A 22,896-nucleotide genomic window follows, 5' to 3' on the forward strand; every position below is an offset into this window, starting at 1 on the left:
TTGTTACGTATAGTGCGAGCTGACACAGTTGTACCCTGCCTGTACCTGAAGGTCAGCTTAAATTTGTCTGGAAGTTGATAGAGGTTCTTTAGCCACCATTTGAACAATCCTTCATTGCAATCTTTGATCAAATGTTTCTCTTTCGTCCACATCCAGGGAGATTAGCTACAGCGCCATGGGCTGTAAACTTCTTGACAATGTTGCACACAGTGGACACAGGAACATTAAGATCTCTGAAGATGGACATGTAAACTTGAGATTGTCCATGCTTTTCCACAATTTCTGTTCTCAAATCCTCAGACAATTATTTGCTGCTCTTTCTCTTCTCCGTGTTCCTTGTGGAACACAGAGACACACAACAGAAAGGTTGAGTAAATTTTTCACCATTTTAAGTAGTTGCCGGTGGGATTTCTATATTGTCAGCACCTGTTAATTGATATAGGGGCGTTTGACTACAAATTACAGGAGCATCAAAAACTTGAAATTAAATTGTTTTTTTTACAATTTTGAGAAGGTGCCAACAATTTTGTCCAGTCCACGTTTGGGGATTACATGGAATTTGTTAGATATGGCTTTTTGTTTCTCCACTTTTTTTGTGTCATACCAATAAAGACAAAAATAAATAAACATGAGAATGCCTAAGCATTTGTAATTTTAACAATTTCTTTCATTGTTCAGGCACAGGATAAAAATGGTGGGGACCTGTAAGTAAAAAGGATCTGCAGCAGAGAAAAAACAGCTGTCTCCATGCATATATCATCTGAGTACTTACCTGTTTGCTTAGAGTTCAACTTAAGTAAGGGACAAACAAATTAAAGCCCCAACTCCAGCTAACATTTTTTAGCAGTAACAGCAACTGGTTTTGTTTTTTTGGGAAAAAAGATTTAAACTATATGAATAAAGGCTGAACCTTGTAAGCACCCATTATTGTAAATGGTTTGTTCTAACTTCTTTGATCAACAGGTAATAAATACAATGTTTTGGGAGGACTCAAATATACAAAAATGCTGTGGTAATTCTGCTTACAGAATTCTATTTGTCATTTTTTATTTTTAATAGTTACACTTTCAGTTTAGTAGAAACTAAAACCAACCATTATACTGCGTTTATTTTCAGTCTGAATAATATCACAATATCAACATCACCTGGTGAAAACTGAATGACCAAAGAATACACAACAGAGCACCTTAAATATACTGAATGCATGCATATAACAACACAGTAAAACAGATCATGCTTCTACTCGTGCAGTTCAAAGTTTACCTAATACTGTACCAAAGTATTTCATCCTACTTGTGTGTAATTAGATAAAATCTAGACCGGATCTCTGAAATCATGGTGCCTACTCTGTCTCAGGACCTGTACTCATCTGGCTTTAACCCACTACCTGTACAGATTCCCCAAAACTATGAAACTACTAATCTGTCTTGACAGAAAGTCAGAAGGAATCAGATTAGTCCTTCTAAGTATGAACCCATTGATGACAGCATAAATCAAGAGGTAACAGCATGAAGGTTCTAAAGAAAAACCAAAATGCTAAAAGTGAATGCTACTTGACATACAGTATGTAGTTGTCAAAATTCATATAAATACGAAATTAAAAAAAATTAATACTGTTACTTGACTATATACAGTTGTGTTCAAAATAATAGCAGTGTGTTGAAAAACGTGAATAAAGCTCAAAATCCTTCTAATAGCTTTTATCTCCATACACACAAATGCATTGGGAATACTACACATTCTATTCCAAATCAAAACATGAAGAAAAATATATCAAATTTGTGTTGTTCCTCTAAAAAAATTTAAGAAAAGTGAATATTAGACTGTTCAAAAAAATAGCAGTGTTTGTATTCTTCTTTACAAACTCAAACATTCACTATATAAACTGAAAAATGTTTGAAGATTTTGCTTTCCTTTGAATCACTTAATGAATATTTAGTTGTATAAGCACTGTTTCTGAGAACTGCTGTACATCTGTGTTGTATGGAGTCAACCAACTTCTGGCACCTGTGAACAGGTATTCCAGCCCAGGATGATTGGACTACATTCCACAGTTCTTCTCTATTTCTTGGTTTTGCCTCAGAAACTGCATTTTTGATGTCACACCACAAGTTTTCTATGGATTAAGATCCGGGGATTGGGCTGGCCACTCCATAGCGTCAATCTTGTTGGTCTGGAACCAAGATGTTGCACGTTTACTGGTGTGTTTGGGGTCGTTGTCTTGTTGGAACACCCATTTCAAGGGCATTTCCTCTTCAGCATAAGGCAGCATGACCTCTTGCGCCATTTCTCTTTAGGCCAGTCAATGTGCTCTTTGGCAAATTGTAACCTCTTCAGCACATGTCTTTTTTTCAACAGTGGGACTTTGCGGGGGCTTCTTGCAGATAGCTTGGCTTCACATAGGCGTCTTCTAATTGTAACAGTACTCACAGGTAACTTTACACCTTCTTTGATCTTCCTGGAGCTGATTGTTGGCTGACTCCTTGCCATTTTGGCTATTCTTCTATCCATTCGAATGGTAGTTTTTCGCTTTCTTCCACGTCTTTCAGGTTTTGGTTACCATTTTAAAGCATTTGCGATCATTTTAGCTGAGCAGCCTATCATTTTCTGCACTTCTTTATATGTTTTCCCCTCTCCAATCAACTTTTTAATCAATGTACGCTGTTCTTCTGAACAATGTCTGGAACGACCCATTTTCCTCAGAATTTCAGAGAGAAATGCACTGTAACCAGCATGTACAACATTTGCTGCCTTCCTTCCTTAAATAAGGGCAATAATTGCCACCTGTTTTTCAAAGAATAAATGACCTCACTAATAGAACTCCAAACTGCTATTATTTTGAACATGCCCCTTTCAATGAGTGATTCAATTACACAGAATCATGCATGTCATGACTGTTGGGTCTGTTGAATTTCTATTACTCTGCTACACCTGCTAGTAAATTATTTGCCATGTAGAAATATCATTTCTACCAAAAACAGTGATTGATCAGGTTAGTGATGTCTGACTGCTATTATTTTGAACACAACTGTATATAAGCCCCCCCCCCCCCAAAAAAAAAAAAAATGTTTAATATACAATACAAAATCAAACCACTTACATGAAATATTTAAATAAAGTCACTTCAACTATATGGTGAAATAAGAATATATTTTTATTGGTATGGGACAATACAAGCTGTCTATTGTAACCAAAACACTGTGCACCATAGAGCACACTAAATTAGGCAATCCATTTGAAATGAATGGTCTGTAATTTACCACAATACATGAGAAAAAGGGACTGCTTAACTTTTTTTTCCAGGTGTGTGTTGGGGTGCCATGCAATGCATGCTCAGTGTGCTTAGTGAGAGGACCCAAACAGTTGTTTCAAACACTTTCATAAAGGAGTCCAATGACTTGGACCATGCTGTTTACATTCTCCGTATAGTAAGGTTGATTAAAGAAGTAGACGCTGCTCACATGTGAATGTTCACCAAGATTGGTTAATAAGGAGAAGCTATATAAACTGAAATCATCCATTCATGCAAAAGAAAAAATCCTATTTTTAAATTTCCTTGCAGATGACTACTTGACAGTCAAAGTGAACACAGCTTGACCTTATTTACCAAGTTCAATGAAGAGACACTAAGTTAATGTTTACTATTTTATTATTATTATGCAGGATTTATATAGCGCCAGCAGTTTATGCAACGCTTTACAACATAATGGCAGACAGTAAATTACAATACAAATTAATACATGAGGGATCACTATGCAAAGTGAATAGCCACTACTCTTTTAGTAAATCAACCCCAAACTGTGCAACAATTTTTTTACATTAATGTGAATGCAGCTGACAAAACAAAATTTTAAAAAAACAGGCATTACAGCTCTTGCCCTATAAATGTTTATGAAACAAATGTAAACTCTCATAAACACTGCTAAAGCAATCTGGAGCATCAGTGTTGTTAGGCTTCAGAGATGGAATGATATGTACAATGCTTTGATTGTGCTGCCATCTACAGGTCAAACAAAGCAACAATCGGGCAAGGAGCCTGATATATCTACAGTGAGGAACAGAAGTATTTGAACACCCTGCGAGATCTTGCATGGAGCCCCAGTCCGAGGGAAACTGACAGTCGTCTTTAGCCTCATCCATTTTCTAACAATTGCTGCAACAGTTGATCTATTTTCACCAAGCTGCTTGGCAATTGCCCCATAGCCCTTTCCAGCCTTTTGGAGGTTCAAAAATATTGTCTCTGGTCTCTTGACAGCTCTTTGACATGGTCTTGCCCATGGTAGTAATTGGCGTCTGACTGACTGTGGGGTGGACAGGTGTCTTTAAAGATCTCAGACAGGTGCTACTAAATTAGATTAATGAGTGGAGTAGAGGTGGACTTTAAAGGCACAGTAACAGGTCTTTGAGAGACAGAATTCTTGCTGTTTCTTAGGTGTTCAAATACTTATGTTCAGCAGTGCAAGACAAATACATTTTTTAAAAATCATACAATGTGATTTCCTGAATTTTTTTTTAAATTCTGTCTCTCAGAGTGGGAATGCACCTACAATGTGAATTTCAGACCCCTCCATGATTTCTAAGTGGGAGAACTTGCAAAATCGCAGGGTGTTCAAATACTTCTGTTCCTCACTGTATATATATATATATATATATACATACATACATACATACATACACACACACACACACACACACACACACACACACACATATATACATATATATACTGGAGACAATATTGTCACTGTGTATGGTCCACTAAACTGCAAAACTGTGAAGTAGAATATACTGAAAACAACACTGAACACTCCAACCTAAACTCAGCTTATTTAAAAAGCTAAAAGCTGCCTTTAGATAAATATTTTTTCATTAAGGCCTCACATTTTTGATAAATAACGAGTTAGTAACTCATAACAGATCAGCATCATTTTTTCCTGGACGCTGTAAAAAGAGGGAAAACTAAAAATGATTATTGCTATGTAACACTGCCTTATGCACATCAACAATACTCTTGGTCTTAATAAACAGGTTTATCTAAAGGCGGTATGTTTTACAAAGAGTGACATGCACAATTTAAGCCACAGATTTTGCAGACATCAGGCTCCTTAACCCCACTCCCCCTTTTTGGTAGATTTCTCTAAAGCAGCCTTTTTCAAATGGGGTGCCACCAGAGGTCGCCAGAGGTGCTGTCACATGAGACCGCACTCCCTGATCCCCAGCTGGACTGTAAATCGCAACTGGGAGAGCTTGGTCAGACTGTAGTTACGCCTAGGAAAGTGAAAGCAAGAGAGAGCTGTCTTGCAAGTGTGAGCTCTGCTCTCTGCCTCCAACAGTGCAGTACCTGGCAGAAAGAAAAAAAGGTACATAACTGCTGATTTTAAAAGGATATTTCTGTGTGTGGTGTGTGTTTATATGTGTATGTGGTGTGTATGTACTGTATGTGTGTGTTTATAGATACATGTGTGTGTGTGTATGTACTGTGTGTGTGTGTGTGTATACAGTATACTGTATGTGTTTATATGTGTATGTGGTGTGTATGTACTGTATGTGTGTGTTTATAGATACATGTGTGTGTGTGTATGTACTGTGTGTGTATACAGTATACTGTATGTGTTTATATGTGTATGTGGTGTGTATGTACTGTATGTGTGTGTTTATATATACATGTGTGTGCGTATATACTGTGTGTATATCCTGTGTGTGTGTTTATATGTGTATGTGGTGTGTATGTACGTGTTTATATATACATGTGTGTGTATATACTGTGTGTATATACTGTATGTGTGTGTTTATATGTGTATGTGGTGTGTGTATATATATATAACTTGTGTGTGTATGTACTGTGTGCGTGTATTACTGTATGTGTGTGTATTGTATGTGAGTGTGTTTATATATGTGTGTGTATTTACTGTACGTGTGTGTTTCTATGTGTGTGTGTATGTACTGTATGTGTGTGCTTATTTATGTGTAGGTACTGTGTGTGTGCGCGTGTATGCACTGTATGTGTATGCACTCTATATGTGTGTGTTTTATGTGTGTGTATGTACTGTATGTGTGTGTTTATCTCCACATATGTGTGTTTATCTCCACTCCACACATCACCATGCCAAAGCCACATGCAATGCACACAGTTGCAGAGTGGTTGCAGCGCAGCCCCATTCACCTGGGGGTATACTACCAGTCGCAGCCACAGCATGTGTACACTCCTAGCTGCTGCCTCTACAAAGCGGGAGAACTTGGGGATGGTAAAAATGCATCTGAAGCGTGTGGTTTTACCACTCTCCAATCTCACATGTGAACAAGCCCTTGGTTCACATCTGTGTGGCTGTGTGTAGGGCAGCTCATTCATATCAATGGGCTGCCCTGCAGAAACACAGGGAAATAATTCCCTGACCCTTTCTATTTAAATCATGCTGCAAACCAGGGACGGACTGACCATTTGAGCACACGGGCACTGCCCAAGGGCCCGAGGTCAGTAGGGGGCCCCATGAGATGTCCCTGGTACCTTTCATTGGCTTTTTCATAGGCTTTTTTGGGTGTGGGCAAGGACACAGGGGCCCCATGATTCCCTATTGCCGGGGGCCCCATGAGTTGTCAGTCCTCCCCTGCTGCAAACTCAACACATTTGCCAATAAATGGGGGTACCATTAAGAATTAATGATATCCTTGCATGTCTGCTAAAGAGCAATAGGTTTGTCTATGTGTCAGAAACGTGCATGCTTTTTTGTGCATTCTGCAGTTCGCAGTGATGTGAAGCAAGCCTTAGACTGGGGTTCCTCAGGACTGAAAATATACTGCTCAAAAAAATTAAAGGAACACTTTTTAAAATCAGAGTATAATATCAAGTCAGTTAAACTCCTGGCATAATAATCTGGACAGTTAAGTAGCAGAGGGGGTTGTTAATCGGTTTCTGCTGCTTTGGTGTTAATGAAATTAACAACAGATGCACTAGATAGGAAACAATGAGATGACCCCCAAAACAGGAATGATTTTACAGGTGGAGGCCACCAACATTTTTTTCCCCACTCCTCTTTTCTGACTGTTTTTCACTAGTTTTGCTTTTGGCTAGGGTCAGTGTCACTAACGGTAGCATGAGGCGATACCTGGAACCTACAGAGGTTGCACAGGCAGTCCCACTCCTCCAGGATGGCACATCAATATGTGCCATTGCCAGAAAGTTTGTTGTGTCTCCGAGCATAGTCTCAAGAGCATGGAGGAGATTCCTGGAGACAGGCAGTTACTCTAGGAGAGCTGGACAGGGCCGTAGAAGGTCCTTAACCCATCAGCACGACCGGTATCTGCTCCTTTTTTGCAAGAAGGAACAGGATGAGAACTACCAGAGCCCTACAAAATGACCTCCAGCAGGCCACTGGTGTGAATGTCTCTGACCAAACAATTAGAAACAGACTTCATGAGGGTGGCCTGAGGGCCCAGCGTCCTCTAGTGTGCCCTGTTCTCATTGCCTAGCACCATAGAGCTTGATTGCCATTTGCCATTGAATACCAGAATTGGCAGGTCCGCCACTGGTGCCCTGTGCTTTTTACAGATGAGTGCAGGTTCACACTGAGCACGTGACAGACTTGACAGGGTCTGGAGAAGCCGTGGAGAACGTTATGCTGCCTGTAACATTGTTCAGCATGACCGTTTTGGTGTTGGGTCAGTGAAAGTCTGGGGAGGCATATCCATGGAGGGACACACAGACCTCTACAGGCTAGACAATGGCACCCTGACTGCCATTAGGTATCGGAATGAAATCGTTAGACCCATTGTCAGACCCTACGCTGGTGCAGTGAGTCCTGGGTGTCTCCTGGTGCACGGCAATGCCCGGCCTCATGTGGCGAGAGTATGCACGCAGTTTCTTGAGGATGAAGGAATTGATAATATTGAATGTTTCGGTCCATCCAACACCGCCAGGTTGTACCTCAGACTGTCCAGGAGCTCAGCTGTGCCCTGGTCCAGATCTGGGAGGAAATACCCCAGGACACCATCCGTCGTCTCCTTAGGAGCATGCCTCGACATTGTCAGGTACGCATACAAGGACGTGGGGGCCATACAAACTACTGAGTACCATTTTGAGTTGCTGCAATGAAATTTCAGCAAAATGGACTAGCTTGCTGCATCATTTTTTCACTTTGATTTTCGGGGTGTCTTTGAATTCAGTCCTCTGTAGGTTGATAATTTTAATTTCCATCAAACGATGGGACATCCTTATGTTCCTAATACACTACCCAGTCCATATCAGTATAGATATCCAACATGATATTTGTCTCCATTGAGATCAGATGTGTCTTCAAATTGTTCCTTTAATTTTTTTGAGCAGTGTACTTTTCAAGGGCTTCCTGACTGGAAAAAGGTTGAAAAACACTGCTCTAAAGGATACTTTACTGAGAAATTATGAAAACTGCCATTGCTTTCCTCTCCTTCAGAAAATGCTGGTTATCTGGATGCCATGCTGATCCAGAATAATCCAGATCTGAATGCTTGTCTGAGTCAGTGGCTTAGACAGCACCGAAGCCAGAGACAGTCAGGCATCTGGTTTTCTCAGAAGGTCAGCAATGGCGGCCCCTGCATTTCTCTCAGTTATAATCATCTTCAAAGCCTTAATTTAACAGATTTCTGCAAAACAGCTATGCAAAAAAAAAACCTAGCTAGTATGCAAATCAAAAAGAAGTATGACAGTACAGCACATAATCAGTGAAAGATGAGGTACATTATCATGGGTCATGTGTTTACCTTTATCTTCTGCAAGCTCCTGAATAGTCTCCAATACATGTGCCTGCTCTGACACTGATCACAAGGGAACATTAACAGCCAGAGAACAGTGTTTCAAAAGGGAGAGCTTTAGAGTAGCAAGCATTATAATTTTGTTCTTAAAACAACCTGCAGTCCTTAGCATTATCTTTAATACACTAGTCTGAATCATACCTAGCAATCCTTTAAAATACTGAAAAGATAAAGAAAATATTCTTAAAGCCTTCAAAGGCATTTAGCAGGTTTTATGCAGAAGCTTAGCAAACGTTAAAACTTTCAAAATACCTGCTAAATATTGGTTTAATGCTACAGCCAGCATTCCCATTAGGACCTTTATACAGACTATATCTAAGGTTGGAGCTGAAGGGTGCTAAAAAAATCCATAATCATCCTAATATGGGAATTGTTGTTGCTTACTTCTTACTTTTCTCCACTACTAAGCGAGTTATTGACCTGAAACAAGTGTGTACAGAGCTAGGGGAGGGGGTGGAGCCTGACCATGGAGGCGCGGGAGAGCGGAGATTAGACGCTCTCCGATCACCTTCCCCTCCTAACCTCCCTAATGTGTCCGTAACCGCTGAGCTACCGAAGACTCACCGAGAAAGGTGAGGGATCCTGGCGGCGGTGCGGTGGCTTGTCGGGGAGTAGGAAGCCGAGGCGACTATTCGCTGGAGGATTGCCTGAGGTGATCCCGGAGAGAGAGTGGGGTTGCCAGGAGACGGGGAGAGCGGAGTAATCACGTGGGCTGCCGCGGGGGACTGCTGGGAGAAGAGGAAGCCGGCTGGCGTCCTAAGAGACTGGGGGAAAAAAAACGTTGCCTGTGTCCTGCCACCAAGCAGACCCCAGGAGAGGCTGTACGACACACGGAGAAAAGCAAAAAAGGGACCCACTAGGAACCCCCACCAAGAACATGGCCGCAGGAGATTAAACAACCCAGAACGGCAAACTCTGAAGCAGCTTCATTGAAGTGGGTGAGTGAGAACTGTTAATCTGCCTAAATGATTACTATTTGGCTACTGCTATAGCCCATTTGATAAGCACCTTGAGAAGTAAGGAGGGGGTTCCCAGAGAGGGTCTGAAGATTAGAGAAGAAGAAGAAGAGAAAGAAGTAATAGCTTAAATATAGACTAAAGAGCCTTAAAAAACCTTTAAAAACTTTACAGGTGACATGAAAGGGAAAAATAGCAAAGGAAATATGCCCAAGAATTCCCAAATTCAAACTGCAACGATAAAAAAATATACATCGCAGGGGAAATTGACTCCTATAAGATCCCAGGAAATAAGTGAAAGGAGTGACCTGGAAACAAGCTTAGATAATAGCTCAAGATCCTCCCTGGGAGCAGCTAACAATAGTCAACAAATAATTGAAGGGATAGAGCTGGGAGAAACTTAAAAAGACTTGCAAATACCGAATAAAAAGGAAATGGCGGAGATGTTTAAAAACCTGGAAAAATCTATAAAGCAAGAGATGGGGATAATGCGGAAAGAAATGGGACAACTGCTAATTAGGGTGGAAGAAACCGAGGAGACAGTCAAATACCATACTCAAATTATCCCAAAAATAGAGAAATTGATAGTGGATACCCGGAAGGAACAAAAAAGACTGCTTTATATGATGGAGGACCAAGAAAATAGAGAAAGGAGAAAAAACATTAGAATAAGAGGAGGCCCAGAGTTGCTACAGGGGGAAGATTTAAAGGAGACCACATGCAAAATTTTGAACTCCATAATGGATAGACCTGGTGCGGAGACGTATAAATTGGATGGAGCTTATAGGATAGGAAAATTCCAACAAGAAAAAGGCCCAGAAAAATCAAGAGATATAATTGTCCAATTTCATAATTATGGAGATAAGGATGAGATATGGAAGAAGATTAAGGGAAGATCGAATATTAAATATGGAGGAAAAAATATTCAAATTTTTGAAGATATAGCACCTGGGACATTGAGAAGAAAAAGATCACTGAAACCATTGTTGGAACTGTTGAAAAGACATAATGTGCAGTATAGATGGGGTCGATCAGCATGTTTAATCGGCTGGAGAGATGGAGTCACTGCATTATTGAGAACCCCTGAAGATATGAAAGAATTTTGTAACAAATTTGAACTGCAGAGAATAGAGATCCCGGAATGGGAAGAGGAGGAGGGAGAATCATATATGTTGGGAAAAGAGGAATGGCAGCTAATTAGGAGAGAAAACAGAGCTTTTTGTTCGCGGGGCGGGGCCTGAACATGGCGGCAGGAGAGAGCTCAATGTAGGAGCTCGTGGACGGAGCTCCGCTGTCTGACCTCCCCAAGCCTCCAAGCCTAGCCCCTGAGACATGTTAGAGCCCAGCGGTGTGGGACTTACCCGGCCTGGCGCCTCCCGTTGGAGGAGAGTTTGACGCGGGCGAGGGGAGTGAGAGGAGCGTCTGGAGACTGACAGAGAGAGAGTCCCTGGACGCTGGGAGACGAAGGGGGCCGGTGCGATCACGTGACCGGCCGCAAAGCATTACTGGGAGATCGGGAAGCCGGCCGGCCGGCGTTTTGCAGTGAGAGAGCAACGCCGACCTCTTTGCCGCTGACAGATTCATTCTCCCCCTATCCCACTAGTACCCCTTGAGCCCAAAAGAAATTATAAGAAGATCTACAGAGAACTGGACAAGCAGGCCGAAGAGACCCTGGGGAGTCCCCCCCCCATGAATGGACCCTCAGAGGAACTGAGCGAGAAGGCACTCACTGGAAGAGGATACAGGAGGAGGGTGAGTGATTATGAATGAACTGTGATTTGCTTTGGAGGAACTAGTGTGTTGATCTCCAAGAAACAGAGTGTAAGTGAAAGGGGGGACCCCTGGAGAATGTTCAAAAGGTGGAAGACGCCCCCAGAGAGAAGAAGAGAGGCTTAAGGGGAAGGAGGGGGTGAGAGGAGAAGGAAGAAGAGGAAAAAAAAGGAGAAAAAGGAAAACCAGCAAGGGGACAGGGCAGAAACTTGAAAAGTTTAAAGAACTATTTCCCCTCCTCACCCACGAATTTATACAGGACTATAAGAAGGAAAAGCGCCATAGAGAAAAATGAAAAATAAAAACGTAAAAGGAAGTGGGCTTAAAGGGTCCCAGGCTGCTACAATTAAAAAATATACATTCCAAGGAAACGTAACCCCAGAAAGACCCCAGAGCAGGACTGAAAGAGGAGAAGCAGACCTCAGTTCGGAAAGCAGTCCTAGAGTATCATTAGGCCTTGATACTAGTAATCAGCAAATACCAGGCAATACAGCGATGGAAAAAGATCTACAAATACCTAATAAAAAAGAAATGGCAGAAATGTTTAAAGAACTGGAGAAAACAATAAAACAAGAAATGGTAAATATTCGTAGTGATCTGGGACACCTGTTGGAGAGAGTTGAGGAAACGGAGGAGAAAGTTAAAGGTCAGGCCCAGGCTATCTCTGAACTGGAAAAAAAACTAACCAATATAGGGAGAGCCCAAGAGAAACTGCTGTATAAGGTTGAGTTACAAGAAAATAAAGATAGGAAGAGGAACATCTTGATACGTGGGGTCCCAGAAAACTCAAAGGGAGAAAATCTGCAAGAGGTGGTTTGTAAAATATTTAACACTATAACAGACAGCTCAGAAATGGAAGGGTCTAAAATAGAAGGAACCTTTAGAAAAGGAAAATCTCTGAGAAACCTGGGGGAAGAAAGGCCGAGAGATATAATAGCTAAATTCTATGAACTTCGGGATAAAGAAAAAATCTGGAAGAAGTCCAAGGGAAAATCAGTAATTAAGTATGAAGGAGGAGATATACAGATATATGCGGATCTGGCTCCAGAGACTCTGTGGAGAAGGAGAATTTTGAGACCCCTATTGGAAAGGTTGAAAGAACAAAATGTGCAATATAGATGGGGGACTCCCGAGTGCCTAATAGGATGGAAAAATGGGACTACAGCATACCTCAGGTTTCCAGAAGATTTGAAAAATTTCTGTGATAGTTTAAAAATCCAAAGAATGGAAATCCCTGGTTGGGAAGAAGAACAATGGGAAAATAGAATGAAGAGAAAAGAGGACTGGCAATATGTGGGTGGGAGGAGATGGAGGGCAGGGGATAGGGGGAGAGGGATGGAGGAAGAGAAATAGGTTTCCATTATCTTTTTCTGTTCCCCCCCTATCACCCTCGTTATTCTTTTCGGTGCCTATGATAAATATGGGAGGGGCTTGGGGGGTAATGGGGAGGTTAGATAAGGGGAAAGTCGTCCATGGACGGAGTCTTAGCCCAAGGAATAAATCAAAAGTGGACTTTGTAATCCATAAATGATTAGTAGGCAAATGTTAGGCCTAAAAAGAGGGGGGGGGGAGGGGGTTGGAGGGGGGGAGGGAGGGGGGTGGGTTGGGAGAAAAGGAGGGTGGGGGGAGGGGATGGGAGTTGGCTGGGGGAGGGAGGGGTGGAGGTATTGGGTTAACACTCTGCATGACAGATGGGATAAAGAGGAAGAGGCAATCTGGAAGAGAGATGGCGTTAATTGGGAAAGATGGAAGATATACAGTTTATAACCTATAATGTGAATGGGCTGAGTTGTCCAGGGAAGAGATTTAGGTTGTTTAATGAGTTACATCATAGGGCTGCGTCAGTGGTGTTTTTGCAGGAGACGCATTTTGAGATAGAGGCAAATGTGAAATTGAAATCCAAATATTTTCCAACATGGTATTATGCAGATTCTCCAATTAAAAGAGCAAAAGGGGTTGCAATAGGCTTAGCAAAGAATATGAGATTTGAGCTGGAGGATAGAAGAACCGACCCGGAGGGGAGGTTTTTATTCTTAAAAGGTAGACTTCAGGGGATTGAGTGTACTTTAGCCAATATATACTGCCCTAATAAAAACCCGGAGACGTATATGAAGGGTCTGTTGAGAAAATTAATGGAGTTTAAAAAGGGGCGCTTGATAGTAGCAGGAGATCTAAATTTCTGTATGGACCCACAAAAGGATAATACCTCTTCCGTGCAAAGAGAGGGGAGTAGGTCTCTGAGAGCCTTGAAAAAAGTGATGCATGAATATCAACTGGTGGACATCTGGAGAATAATGCATATGAAAGACAGAGACTATACCTTCTTCTCTAATGCACATGAGATATACTCGAGATTGGATTACATCTTAATAGACCATCAACTTATAGACCACCTGGTTAAAATTGACATAGAGACGAGGACGTTCTCGGATCATGCCCCGGTCGTAATGAAAATGGGATGGGGAAGCAGGTGGACTGGAGGATTGGGATGGAGGTTGAATGAGGCTCTTCTTCTGGATGAGGATTTAGCTCAGAAAATCGAGAAAGAGATTAAGGTATACTTTAGGGAGAACGAGACAGAGGAAGTGTCGATCGCTACAATCTGGGAAAGCCACAAGGTATTTATAAGAGGAATCTTGATTGCGGCAGGAGCAAGGAAAAAAAAGGAAAGAAGAGAGAGGGTCAGTGGGCTTTTAAAAGAAATATTGGACTTGGAGCAGGTCCATAAGAAGAAAATAACAAAAGATACGAGACAGAAGTTATTGGACAAGAAAAATGAGCTTGAGAGGTTGATGGATGAGGAGAAGAGAAGAGTATACAACAGGGTTTTGAACGAGAGATATAGATGGGGAGACAGGCCAGGAAGATATCTAATGAGAGCTTTGAATAAAAAGAAAAATAGGAACTATATAGAAAAGATAAAAAGTTCAAAGGGGGAGTTGGTCCACTCAACTAAAGAGATTATTAAAGTGTTTACGGAGTATTACCAAAAGTTATATAATATTAGTCCCCATGCTCCGATAAAAGAAGCTCAAGAGGGAAGTAATGAAAAAAAGATGATATACTTAAAAAATGCGGGATTACCAAAACTAAGTGAAGTACAGTTGAACTCCTTAGACGCAGAAATTTCCCAGGAAGAAATTAAAACAGCGTTAAGAAGCACAGGGGGGGGAAAAAGCCCAGGCCCGGATGGCTATACAGTTAGGTACTATAAGAAATTTAGTGAAGTACTGCTACCCAAGTTGGAGAAATATATGAATGCTCTGGGAGGTGGGATGGAGGTGAGGAGAGAATCCCTACAGGCCCATGTGGTACTTATTCACAAGGAGGGAAAAGATCCATCTCAGTGCTCCAGCTATAGACCTATCTCATTATTGAACACAGATACTAAACTGTATGCAAAGGTGTTAGCAAACAGGTTGAAAGATCTAATGCCTGAATGGATCCATGGAGACCAGGTGGGCTTTGTTCCAGGGAGAGAAGGTAGAGATAACGGCTTGAGAACCCTGATGCTTATTCAGAAAAGTAGAAAAGGGAAAGCCCCGGTGGTGCTCTTGTCAATTGATGCAGAGAAGGCATTTGATAGAGTGGACTGGGGCTTTATGATGGACAACTTAAAAGTGCTGGGGATAGGTGATAGAATGCGTGAATGGATAAGTAAACTTTATAGAGAGCCCACTGCAATTATCACGGTAAATGGGGAGAGATCAGAACCCATTGGAATGACTAATGGTACAAGACAGGGCTGCCCACTGTCCCCTTTACTATATGTGTTGTCACTCGAACCTCTGTTGTCAACAATAAGGAACAGTGGATCAGTGAAGGGAATTCAGATAGAAACCATAGAACATAGAGTAGCGGCCTTTGCGGACGACTTATTGTTCTATGTGGGGAATCCCCGAATAACTCTCCCAAATATAATGAAGATCCTGAAGGAGTACGGTGAACTATCAAATCTAAAAATTAATCCAACGAAAACAGAGAACCTGAATATTAATATATCAAAGAATGAAAAAGAAAAATTACAAAAAGAATTCCCCTTTATATGGAGAGAAAAGGAGATAAAATACCTAGGAATAAAACTCACTGCCTCATATAAGCATCTGTATAGATTAAACTATATCTCTTTGATAAACGAGATCAGGGAAGATTTAAAAAGACTAGAAGGAGGAAACCCATCCTGGATAGGACGTATAAACCTAGTTAAAATGGTAATTATGCCTAAAATACTGTATAGATTTCAAATGGTACCAATTAAAATTCCAGAGGCCTTCTTTAAGATAATGAAAAAAATGTTAACAAGATACATATGGAAGAATAAAAAACCTAGAATTGCATATGAAACATTGAGTAGGACTAAAGAGAAAGGGGGATTGGCTCTACCAGATGTCAAGAGATACTACAAGGCAGTGGTTTTAGCAAGAATATATGACTGGACATTTAACCATAAGGGGAAAAGTTGGGCAACAATAGAAAATGATCTTAGTGGCATCAGATTGAGTCAGGTGATATGGGTTCCACCACAGTTTAGAGGAATTAAAGAAAGCACAAGTATCTACACTTTAAATGTTTTAAGGATATGGGACAATTTACACAAAAATATGAAATGGGAATTTAACTCTATATTAATGCCTCTCACAAACACTGAGTTCTTTCCCCCGGGAAAGAATAAGATATCAGGGAGATGGTTTAGAAAGGAGGATACCCAACTGAGAGACGTTTTGGTGGAGGGGGAATTGAGATCACTTAAAGATTTAATAGAGAAGAAGGGAGACATTTTTATTAGAATAGATGAGTGGAAATATCATCAATTGAAATGTTTTATTGGAAATCTACCGAAACCCCTGAGATTAAAACAGGAGTGGAACATGTTTGAAAGGTTGTTGGAGACACGAAGGGATGGGAAGCACGGTATATCAAAAGTGTACAGAATACTCACAGAATTAGACACAAACACAAAGTTAATTTTTATAACTAAATGGGAAAGGGATATGGGAGTTGGGTTTGATGAGGATAAACAGAGAAAAATGTTTAGATTGATACACGATAATGTTAGTATGAGAGAGGTTGAGATTAATTATAAGTGTGTGACACGATGGCACATTACTCCGAGTGTAGAGCACAAGATGAATGGGGAAAACTCAAATATGTGTTGGAGAGGATGTGGAGAGATAGGCACGGTGTTCCACATATGGTGGGAATGTCCAAGAATTCAGATTTTTTGGAAGAGAATAGTCAAATTGATTGAAGAAATAACTGAAATCGACATAGGGCTAGACCCAACGACGTGCCTCCTACACAATGTGGAGACATCGGTAAATAAATATAAAGACTCAGGTATATGGTATTTCTTGAATGCGGCGAAAGGGCTGATACCCAAGTTTTGGCGGAAATCTGAGGTTCCGAGGGAGGAGGACTGGATAAAAAGAGTGAACCAGATAGGTAGAATGGAAAGATCATACCATATGCAGGAAGATAGGATGAGAGTCTACTACAGGAGATGGGAAAAGTGGGAAAGAGCAGGATTGAAAGAGAAATATAGGGAAATATAAACTAGGATGTTAGCAAAAAATCATTAAGCCTCGAGAGACTAGAATGGGCCAGAGTCTGCAGAGGGGGGGGAGGGGGACGGGGGGTGGGATGGGGGGGTGGTGGGATGGGAAAGAAAAGAGTTTTTAGCGGGGGAAAGGGAGAAATGTTATAAATGTTTATCTATATGAGAAGTATTTCCCCTTTTTGGGTATTTGTATTGCTATGAAAAATTTAATAAATATTTAAATTAAAAAAAAAAAAAAAAGGAGAGAAAACAGAGAGCAGATAAATAGAGGGACACCGGGGAGGAGGGGGGGAAGGTGAGCGCCACATGGACAGAGCCGAACTCCCAGGTAGGAATCAAAAGTGGGACCTTTTCCACAAATGATTCATAGGCAAATAAAAAGCCTAATGGGGGGGGGGGAGAGGAGGGAGGAGTATCTGAGGGAGGAGGGGTAAGGGGAGGGAGGAGGGGGGGATTGAGGGGGGGGAGAGAGGTGGGGATGGGGTGGGGGGGAGGGGGGGGGTGGAGGGGGGGAGGTTGGAGGGGAGGGAGAGAATTAGGGAGGGACAGGGATTTTTAAAACTGACATCTTGTATGAAAGGAGAGGTCTTGGGAGGAGGAAGAGGAGGGGAAAGGGTAAAAAAAAAAAAAAGGAAGAAGACAAATAAAATATGGAGGAAATACGCTTGGTAACCCATAATGTAAATGGATTAAATTGCCCAGGTAAAAGATTTAGACTATACAGGGAACTACAACATAGAGAGGCCTCAGTTGTCTTTTTGCAGGAAACACACCTAGAGTTAAAAAAAAATATTAAGCTAAGCTCTAGACAACACCCGACATGGTATTATGCAGATTCCCCAGTTAAGAGAGCTAAAGGGGTAGCTATAGGATTTGCAAAAAACATTAGGTTTGAACTAGAAGATAGAAAGACGGACCCAGAGGGGAGGTTTCTGTTCTTGAAAGGTAAACTACAGGACATAGAATGTACGCTTGTAAACATATATTGCCCTAATAGAAAGCCAGAGAAGTTTTTGAAAGAAGTTATGAGAAGATTGATGGACTTTGGAAAAAGATATCTAATAGTGGCGGGAGACTTTAACATTTGTATGGATCCACAAATAGATACAACATCCAGAGTACAGAGAGGGGAAAACAGGTCCATGGGATTATTGAAAAGGGTGATGAAAGAGTGTCAATTGGTGGATAGTTGGAGAGTTGTTAACATGAGAGATAGAGATTACACCTTTTTCTCTAGTGTACATAGGACATACTCTAGATTGGACTATATTATGGTAGACCATCGACTCGTTGAGGATTTGGTTAAAGTTAAAATAGAAGCAATAACTTTCTCGGACCATGCACCTGTAGTATCGGAATTAAGATGGGGAGGGAAGGTATCAGGAGGCTTATCATGGAGATTGAATGAGACACTCCTCATGGATCCAGATACTGACCGGAAGATCAGAGAGGAAATAGAGAGGTTCTTTGAGGAAAATGAAACAGGGGATGTATCACTAGCTACAGTTTGGGAGGCACATAAAGTATATATAAGAGGTATCCTTATTGCGACTGGGGCAAAGAAAAAAAGGGAAAGACGAGAGAAGATCAGTGGGCTATTGAAGGAAATAGCTGAGATGGAACGCCTACATAAAAATAATATAAGGAAAGAGATAGAGCAAAGAGTGATAAAAAAGAGGGAAGAACTAGAGAAAGTAATGGAGGAAGAAAAAATGAGAACTTTTAATAAGATCAGTGGAGAAAGATATAGATGGGGAGATAGATCAGGAAAATACTTGATGAGAGCCTTGAGGAGAAAGAAGAATAGGAACTACATAGATAAAATAAAAAACTCCAAAGGAGAGTTAGTCCATTCAACCAAAGACATTGCAAAGGTATTTAAAGATTACTATAGTAAATTATACAATATTGCCCCCAAGGATGATATAAATAAAGATAAAGTAATAAATATTGAAAAAAGAAGAGATTATTTAAGGAAGGCAGGATTACCAAAATTAAATGCAGAGTTATTAAACTCCTTAGAATCTGATATCACACAAGAAGAACTACAAATAGCATTAAAAAGCTTTAAGACGGGAAAAAGCCCAGGTCCAGACGGGTATACAGTGAGGTATTATAAAAAATATGCTGATATACTGATACCTAAGTTAAAGAGATATATGGAGGCGTTGGGGGGAGAGATGGAGATAAGACAGGAATCCCTTCTGGCACAGGTGGTTTTGATACATAAGGAAGGTAAAGACATTACCAACTGTTCAAGTTATAGACCGATATCATTATTAAACGTAGATACGAAGTTGTATGCAAAAGTATTGGCGAATAGGTTAGGAGATCTGATGCCAGATTGGATACATGGAGATCAGGTGGGTTTTGTTAGAGGAAGAGAGGGTCGAGATAATGGGTTGAGGTCCCTGATGCTTATACAGAAAAGTAAATTGGAAAAAAAACCAGTAGTGCTGCTCTCGATTGATGCGGAGAAGGCGTTCGACAGGGTTAACTGGAGTTTTATGATAGACACACTGGAGATCTTGGGACTGGGTAGTAGGATGAGAAAGTGGATTGGAAAGTTGTATGAAGGACCGTCCGCGATGGTAATGGTAAACGGAGAGAGATCAGAGACCTTTTCTATGTCAAATGGAACCAGACAGGGATGCCCACTTTCCCCACTGTTGTTTGTTCTATCATTAGAACCCCTGTTATCAACAATTAGGAAAAATATAGATATAAGGGGAATAAATGTTGGAAAGACAGAACATAAGATAGCTGCTTTTGCGGATAATTTATTATTCTATGTTGGAAACCCGAGAATAACACTTCCTAACCTAATGAAAACACTGAAAGAATATGGGGAAATGTCAAATCTAAAAATCAACCCGAGCAAAACAGAGATATTAAATATAAATCTTCCAAAGAGTGAAAAAGAAAGTATACAGAGAGAGTTTCCCTTTATATGGAAAGATAGAGAAATAAAGTACCTGGGAGTAAAACTTACTTCCTCACAGAAAAATCTTTACAAAGCTAATTATATCCCAATGTTAAACGAAATCAGAGAGGAATTGAGGAAAATGGGTAGTGGGAATCCTTCCTGGCTGGGTCGTATTAACCTGATAAAAATGGTAATTCTCCCGAAAATACTGTATAAATTCCAGATGATTCCCATTAATCTCCCAGAGTTGTATTTTAAGACAATTAAGCGAATGGTAACTAAATATATATGGAAAAATAAAAAACCTAGGATATCATATGATGTGTTAAGCAGAAATAAAGAAAAAGGGGGGCTGGGATTACCGGACTTTAAAAGATACCATAGGGCAGTCATTCTAGCAAGAATTTTTGACTGGACACATAACTCAAAGAGTAAACATTGGGTCACGATTGAAAACACACTTAGTAGAAAGGATCTGGGTAGGAGTGTATGGGTGTCACCACAGTTTAGAGAATTAGAGGAGAGCACGAGTATATACACGAGGATTGTAATAAGGGAGTGGGATAAAATGCACAAACAGAGGAAATGGGACTTCAATTCACTGCTGATGTCACTAAGAAATTCAGAGTTTTTCCCCCCAGGTAAAAAGGAGATTTCAGGTAGATGGATTATGAAGGAAGACACTCAGCTGAGAGATGTAATGAAAGGGGTACACTTAAGAACACTGGAGGATTTGAAAAGGGAAGAGGGAAGGATTTTCACTAGGTTAGATATATGGAGATACAATCAATTGAAACAATTTGTGGAGAAATTGACGAAGCCCCTCAGAACTAGGAAAGAGTGGAATGAATTTGAGAAATACTTAGAAGATAGAGGTGATGGGAAACACAGCAGTGCTAAAGCATATAAAGCTCTCACAGACTTAGATAGTAAGTTTAAATTAAAATATATAGAAAAATGGGAAAAGGATCTAGGAGTGGAGTGGGAAGAGCACACACAGAGGAAAATATTTAGAATGGTACACGAAAATATTAGCATGCGTGAGGTAGAAATGAATTTTAAATGCTTGACAAGGTGGTATCTAACACCGGTGATAGAGCACAAGATGAGTGAGGAGAAGCAACCTTGGTGTTGGCGAGGGTGTGGAGGGTTGGGCACGATGTATCACATATGGTGGGAATGCTCAAAAATACAAGTATATTGGGAAAAAATTATAAATCAAATCACGAATATCACTGGAATGGAGATAGGACTGGATCCTGAAACCTGTCTTTTTCATAACTCAAAATTACCTGGAAATAAATATAGAGAACTGAGTATATTGTGCTACTTAAATGCAGCAAAAAGTCTGATTCCTAAGTTCTGGGGTAAAGTTGAAGCACCGAGGGAAGAGGACTGGATAAATAGAGTGGACCAGATTGCTAGACTGGAAAAACTTTATTATATACAGGAAGATAGGATGGTGACATATCATATGAAATGGGAGAAATGGGAGGAGTTCAAAGGGAAGGTAAAGGAAGGTACTGAGTAAGTAAGCATAAAGAAAAGGGAAAGAGAGGACAAGAAGAAAGGAAGGAAAAAGAGGAAGTGATAGGGAGAGAGAGAAAATATAGGAATTGGCCTTCCTTTCTTTCCTTTTCCTTTTTCCAGGCCTCGGTCTCCAGAGGATATGAGATACAAGTAGATCAGATAGATGTCAGGGGTATGTTGAAGCGGGGTGGGAGGTGGGAGGGAAAAAAGGAAGGGTGTCATGGGGAGAAAATGATTTGAAATTAGTGTTTTATGAGATTTTGTAATGTTATATTTTACACTATGGAAATGTGTATTGTCTTATTTGAAAAATGAATAAATATTTAAATTAAAAAAAAAAAGAAACAAGTGTGTACATATCAAACTCAAGCATGTCTCGGGTCATTGGTGAAGAAAACAAAATGATCACTGCCCTGAAACAAGCCATTGGTCACCAGTCAAAAAGAATCTTTAAAATGTAATTAATCACCCTCTGTCTGGGAAGAAGACAATACTCCCTCACAACTGTAATCTGCTAGAACAGCCTTTCTCAACCTTTTTCATCCAGGGGGAATCTTTGAATGTTCTTAGGTGTCGGAGAACCCTTCTTAAGAATACATAGATCGACAGCTCGTAGTAGCATAATCAGTAAGTTGTAGATATTATCATTAAGGGCTCGTTCACACTAGGCTGTTTTGCCAACGCTTGCCAAACGCCCCTATAGCGTTTGGCAAGCGTTGGTCCGGCGTTTGCAGAGCGTTATTAACGCTCGGCAAACGCTCCGTAAACGCCGCATGCGCGGTTTAGCGGCGGTTGCTAGGCGTTTGCCGAGCGTTAATAACGCCCCACAAACGCCTATAATGCAGTTTGAGTGGTGTTACCACTCCGCAAACGCCCCGCAACCGCGTCACAACCGCACCGCAAACGCCGGCCGGGCGTTTGCGGAGCGGCACCATAGACAAGAATAGGAGGCTTCAAAGCCTCCTGACTCGTCCAGAGGCGTCCGTTTTGCCGCGACGCAACGCGACGCAAACGCTCCCGTTAGAACAGCACCATGTGCTGTAATGTGCAGAATTGGCAGAGGCGTTTGGGAAGCGGTAAAAACGCTTTCCAAACGCCTCTCTGCCGCCTGCACACAAGGCTAGTGTGAACGTAGCCTAAAGATTGAATAATGCATTTGCTGTACTTAGCATAGTTGGTGTGGATCAAATTTGACACCCCTATGTTCTTTATAATTGTGCATTTATATTAACACAGCACAAATTATTCAATGTAAGGAATGTACAGATGTTGCCCCTTACATTGGTGGTCAGTAGAAAACGGTCTTCTGTACTGATGGACAAATGAGAAAAGGGTTTTATACATGTATGGACAGTGGAACAAGTACCCACTTA

At 40.9% G+C, this 22,896-nt stretch overlaps 1 protein-coding gene across 1 annotated transcript in view; it reads right to left on the reverse strand.

Annotated features, from left to right (window-relative positions):
- Window positions 1–22,896, reverse strand: part of DZIP1 (DAZ interacting zinc finger protein 1) — an 87,570-nt gene that overhangs the window by 26,001 nt on the left and 38,673 nt on the right. The gene's annotated exons all lie outside the window — the stretch shown is intronic.

The sequence above is a fragment of the Staurois parvus genome, unplaced genomic scaffold (assembly GCF_062004578.1).
Source record: "Staurois parvus isolate SC_StPar_1 unplaced genomic scaffold, SC_StPar_1.0 ptg000243l, whole genome shotgun sequence".
NCBI classification, from domain to species: Eukaryota; Metazoa; Chordata; class Amphibia; order Anura; family Ranidae; genus Staurois; species Staurois parvus.